This window comes from Myotis nattereri (genome assembly GCF_964212035.1).
Source record: "Myotis nattereri genome assembly, chromosome: 1".
NCBI classification, from domain to species: Eukaryota; Metazoa; Chordata; class Mammalia; order Chiroptera; family Vespertilionidae; genus Myotis; species Myotis nattereri.
Window position 1 is genome coordinate 52,820,726 of NC_138075.1, and position 6,000 is coordinate 52,826,725.

The 6,000-nt window shown below is 36.5% G+C and overlaps 1 protein-coding gene across 1 annotated transcript in view; it reads right to left on the reverse strand.

Moving 5' to 3' along the window:
• Positions 1 to 4,562, reverse strand: part of LIPC (lipase C, hepatic type) — a 145,569-nt gene extending 141,007 nt beyond the window's left edge. Inside the window, exon 1 of the mRNA XM_081100506.1 lies at positions 4,358 to 4,562. The gene's annotated coding sequence lies outside the window, so the exon portion shown is untranslated. The remainder of the gene's footprint in view (positions 1 to 4,357) is intronic.
• Between the last annotated feature and the right edge of the window lie 1,438 nt (positions 4,563 to 6,000).

Below are 6,000 nucleotides of genomic sequence, written 5' to 3' on the forward strand. Positions count from 1 at the left end.
AAAATATTATTTAAAATAACTATAGAGTATTCTGTTTATAGATGTACCATAATTACCTTAATTCCCTAATTTTTAATTAACTTCAATGGATTTAAGATATCACTATTATGAATGATGCTGCTATGAACATACTTAAGCTTAAATCTTGGTTCACATTTTCAATCACTTACTTTGTTTAAATTTCTTAAAGTAGAATTGCTGAAGCAAAGGTTATAAATATATATGAATATATATATTTTTTTGCCTTCTTACATGTACTGCTAAATTAAGTAAATGCATATCATTTTATGTTCTCATCACCAGTGAATGGATAGTGCTCTCCCCTCCCACCCTACCCTCTCCCCATATTAACATTAGCTATTAACATTTTTACAATTTGATCTTCAATTGATAAGCCAAAATGGTATACGTATATTTTATTTTACTTTTTTTTACCAGTGTGTTAAAGTTGAATTTACCACTCCCCATTTTATTTAATATTTTCTTTCTTATAAATTACCTATTAATGATGTTTTATGTCATATACTAGTTCATATATTTTTAATCTATTTTAAATTTGAGGTCCTCATTTCAATTTTTAAAAATAATTTCAAACATATAGTATAATGAATATTTATGAATACCACCATTCTATAAGCTCATTTAAATTGAGCTTATAGAATGCAGCTGTAACAAGAGTGGGGTAACCAATAAAGATAAATTCAAAGAAAGCTGAAAGATTATGACCAATCACCGAATACCTTTTATATGGATCCATCAATACCTGGATCCATCAAATCCTAAAATGTTGCCATATATGCTTCCTATTTTTGTTAAGAAATAGAATACCTGTATACCCGTGTACCTCTTTCCAATCTAATCTCATTTTTTTTTTTTTTTTTTTACCTCAGAGCCAACCCCATCCTGAGTTTGGTGCCTATAATTTTCATCTATGTATATGTTTGCATCATATGTATGTAGCTATAAAATATACAATTGTAATTTGTATATGTACACATATTTATCAGCAACTTGTTTTTTCACTCAGCCTTATGTTTTTAAGATTTATTTCTATTGATAAAACTGTTATAAATGATCCTTTAGTGCATCGGTTCTCAACCTGTGGGTCGCAACCCCTTTGGGGGTCGAACAACCCTTTCACAGGGGTCGCCTAAGACCATTGGAAAACACTTATATAATTACATATTGTTTTTGTGATTAATCACTAGGCTTTAATTGTCTTCAATTTGTAACAATGAAAATACATTCTGCATATCAGATATTTACATTATGATTCATAACAGTAGCGTAATTACAGTTATGAAGTAGCAATGAAAATAATTTTATGGTTGGGGGTTCCCAAAACATGAGGAACTGTATTAAAGGGTTGTAGCATTAGGAAGGTTGAGAACCACTACGTTAATGTGAATATATCTCAACTTGTTCATCCTATTGATGATCATTTGTGTGGTTTACTTTTTTTGTTTGTTTTTCTGCTATTGCAAACAATGCTGCAATGGACTTCCATTGTCCATAAGTGGAAGCTTCTAGAGTTTACATCTAGAAGTGAAATTGCTGGTTTGTAACGTGTGTCTTTTCAGTGTTACTAAATGTTGACAACTTATTCTTTAACATGGTTACACCAGTGAACACATCATCATGAAAATGTGAATGTTTCTCTAATTCTTGATAGTGTTGGATTATTTCATTTCCTCCTGTTTAATGAATGAAAATGGTGTAACATTGCCTTATTTTTCATCTCTCTAAGTACTGGTGAGGCTGAACATCTTTTTGTATGTCACTAATCATTCAAAGTTCCTCTGCTATGAATTGCTTGTCTCTTACCTTTTGCCCATCATCTTTCTATTATTTCATTAGTGTTTTTCTTACTAATTTTAATTCTCTGTGGTTACATGTATTGCAAATACCCTCGCCCAGTCTATTTCCTTTTTGTCTTTTCACAATGCCTGTGGTGTTTTTTATTGAACAGAGTTTTAAATTTTCATGTAGTCAGATTCATCAGTCTTTTCCGCCAAGAACAATCCTGTAGAGAAGGCAAAATTTTACCTTTACCCGCTTAGGGCTTTTTTGTCTGGGCCTGAGCATTAAACTGACATAAGACAAACACGAGAAAAGCATACAAATTGGTATGTTTTACCTGATACAGGAGCCGTCTTAAGGAAATGAAGACCCAAAGGAAGGGTGAAACTTACATGCTTTTATACTGAGTTGAACAAAAGAGGAAATTGTGGAAGAGTAACAAAACTATGTAGGGAGGATAAAGGAAGATAAGAATGATTTAAACAAGGCCTGTCTGTACAGAATTCTCTCAGCTTTTATTCTTCATGGAAGAATGTTTCTTTTCCCCTGGTACTGAGAGGGCATCTTTCATAGGGGAATTAATTTTTATCTCATGTTTTTGGAAGAAAAGGGGAAATTAGAATACCTTTCTTGAATCTCCTTTTTTTCAAGTGCTCCTTAGCTCAAAGTGATCCTTATGACAGAGTGGCATATTTTGGGATAGTCTGTTATCCTTAAACCCTTTGAGTCTTCATTTCTTCAATTTTTCTTTTAAGTCTCACCCTGCCCCTCCCTCCAAATTAGCAATTCTTTTATAAAAGGTATTCGGTGATTGGTCATAATCTTTCAGCTTTCTTTGAATTTATCTTTATTGGTTACCCCACTCTTGTTACAGCTGCATTCTATAAGCTCAATTTAAATGAATTTTCTGCCTATGTTTATTGGGCTTGGCAAAGATGAAGTAATGAGTAAGCTAGCAAATAGATGGTATTGATACTGTTGTAATTAGCTAATTATTAATAGGAAAGGAGCAAAGGGAAGATCAGACATTATAGGCATGTTCCCTGCAAAACATTGGGGGAAGGGGACTGGACTGGGCAAAGGCAAGATAGATGCATGCCCAGTAAAGTTGGGATGACAAAGGGAAGGCATTTGGTTGTCAATCACACCTGGGAACAGAGATGGTTGGTCAGAATGGGTGTGCCACTCAAACCCAGGAAGATTTGGGATACTTAATCCCTGAAATAAAGGAGGTTACGAGCCAGCTTCAGATACCCCACCGCTAGTTGGCGCAGCGAACGTCATAGTGAATGCCACAACATCAGCCCAGCATCACGTGTCTCACTCATTCACTTTAAGATTTGACATACGAGTAATTTGAGTTATGAGCTCCGTCACGGAACGAATTAAACTCATAAGTCAAGGCCCCACTGAACTTTGCAAAGTAGAGCTACATTTTTAAGTGAAGAATCCAAGATTCAGAGGCACAGTGAATTGTCTAGGTCACACAGCAGTAAAGGATAGAATTATAATTCAAACCCTGGACTGTCAGCTTGATAATGAGTTAACACTTCCCATTACCCTTGGTTATTATCTATCTATCTATCTATCTATCTATCTATCTATCTATCTATCCATCTATCTATCTATCTTTATTCTATTTCTCTTTGCATTTCTTACTTTGGTAATCCATGTCCTCACTGTTGATTCTGTAGTTTTCATTCTATTCAAGAGCCTCTTTGCACCCTCCCTTCATCTTTTTGGCCTCAAAATCTTTTTTATGTGATATTAATTTTACCAACTTTATCAATTTTGTTTCTTTTTGCTGTATGAGTTTCTACAGTTGAACTTGTTTATTTTTAACATTTCTGCATCTTTTTTGTTGTAGACACCTATTTTAAGCAACAAAGATATTTTTGGGTTTATGGCTTTTTAAAAAAATGCTCCTGAGCATGAGAGAGAGAGAGAGAGAGAGAGAGAGAGAGAGAGAGAGAGAGAGAGAAACATTGAAACATTGATGTGAGAGAGACACATTGATAGGTTGCCTCCCTTACACTCCCTGACCAGGCATCAAACCTGAAACCTTTTGGTGTATGGGACAATGCTCCAACCAACTGAGCCACCTGGCCAGGGCGATCTTTAATCAATATGAGAATTTGTCCTTTGAGAAATGAATGGCCTAAAAATATGGACTCCACTGGGATGCAGATAGTGATATGAGATGATCAGCTACTGCCTGACCTTGGACTTCCTGCAAGTTACATAATCTCACCGCTTGCTCATCTGTAAGATTCTGTTAATAAGAATACCACCCTCATGGAGTTGTTGTGAAGATTAAATGAGATCAAGAACACTGAAAAATAGAAGCATATTAAACTATTATTTGTAAAATGTAATTGTCATTATTTACTATTATAGACATCATGCCTAGAAATATCATTCAAAGCAAGTTTCTGGGCAATAGTATATAAAGAAAGTCCCTTAAAATAAAGATCTATGCTTGAGATGGGGAAATCAGTTCCATACTTTTCTCAAACCATGTCTCTGATTTCTCTCTGACAGAATGGGAATAACTTACATTAAAGTTGCTGGGAAGCGGTGGCCCCAACACCCCTCAGGTTTCAGTTCCACTTGTGCGCTTCTACTTCGGAATTTCACAGCTTGACTTAAGTTCAGCCATGTCCGGAATCACCACCTTGCTTTTCGTTTAATTAGCGAGGTGTTTAGATTGTACAAATACGTTGTTTGCTCTCATGATGGATATTGAAGCTGCAGGCTTAGTCGGCTCTTCTCAGCAGGCGTAGAAAAACCTGAAATGAAGAAAAACAAATCAAGCAGTGATGAATTTCTCTACTTCCTGGATCGGGTAACTTGCTCGTCCAATGAAAGCCATCTGGTGGGCAGCCAGACAGGAGGACTGACTCTCAGCCTGTGGGTCTCCGGCCAGCATCCAGCAGCCCTCCAGCCCCTGCACAGCCGGAACCTCTGATCAGTGAAAGCTGCTAGGAAGTGAAAGGGAATTCTTATTCACTTCTGCTCCTGAGGACCAACGAGGGACAGAGAGGAAAGCTAAAAAAGTCTGAGGTTTAAATGAGAGCCCATATTTAACTTTCCAAAATGGTCTTGGAATTTTAGAATCCAGATAACCTTAAATCACAAAATGCTATGGTGCCAAACTGAAGAATAAAATAATCTATAATATTACCATCTGATGGACTCCAGAATGACATGATTTATTTTTAGTTGGTGGCTTCAGATGTCTGACGGCTTCTGTGGGATCACTCAGAGGGAGATATGGGCCCCCCACCTGACGCAATGGAGTGGTTTTCTTAAACTTCTCTGGTAAGCATCATCACTTTTATCACTCGTTAAACATACCGTTCTAAGTCCCTCCCTGGAGATTCACATACAGTGGGTCTGGGATGGGACCTCAGATTTGAGTTCTTAACATCAGGAAAGCTTGGGAAATATTGGAGGAGAATGAGGGAATAGTCTGTTTTTAGAATCAGACAGCTTCAGGCTTAAATCCTGGGTTTTTCTCTACTGCTTATGTAGTCTTGCACAAATTACTTCACCTTTCTTAGCCGAATCTGAAAAAAAGTGGAGATAAAAACCTCTACCTCAAACTATTGAGAGGATTAAAAGGACTAAACCTCTTTATGGCATCCACTTTTCTGGGTGCTGCTAAGTCATTTCTACCTGGATTAATTTGAAGATTATCCATGAACTAATTTAACACAGGTACACATTTTTAAACTTACCTTTTCCATTTGTCCAGCGTCTACGGTGTGCAAGAAGCTGGGATTCTAAGCATCTCCCTGATGGTATGGTGTGTCCCCATGGCCCATCCCAGGCTTCTGAAGGGACTGCCCAGATGTCTTGCTTCACGTAGCCTCCCCTAATTATTCAGGGTGCCTCCTGATGTTAGCAGTGCCAGGGTCTTAGTCCTCCCTTGTACCAGAAATTCCAATTTTCTTGAATCCAATCATATCTGTATGTCTTTTCTCTGCAGTGGAGGCAATTTTCTCCCAGCTTTATTGAGATATTATTGACATATAAACTATGTAAGTTTAAGTTGTACAGTATGATGTATATGCATGGATATGTTTCAAAAATGATTTCCACAATAAGGCTGATAACATCTTTATTCTTTCACAAAAAACATTTTTGTGTGTGTATGGTAATAACATTAAAGTCTACTCTCTTAAAAACCAAGCATAT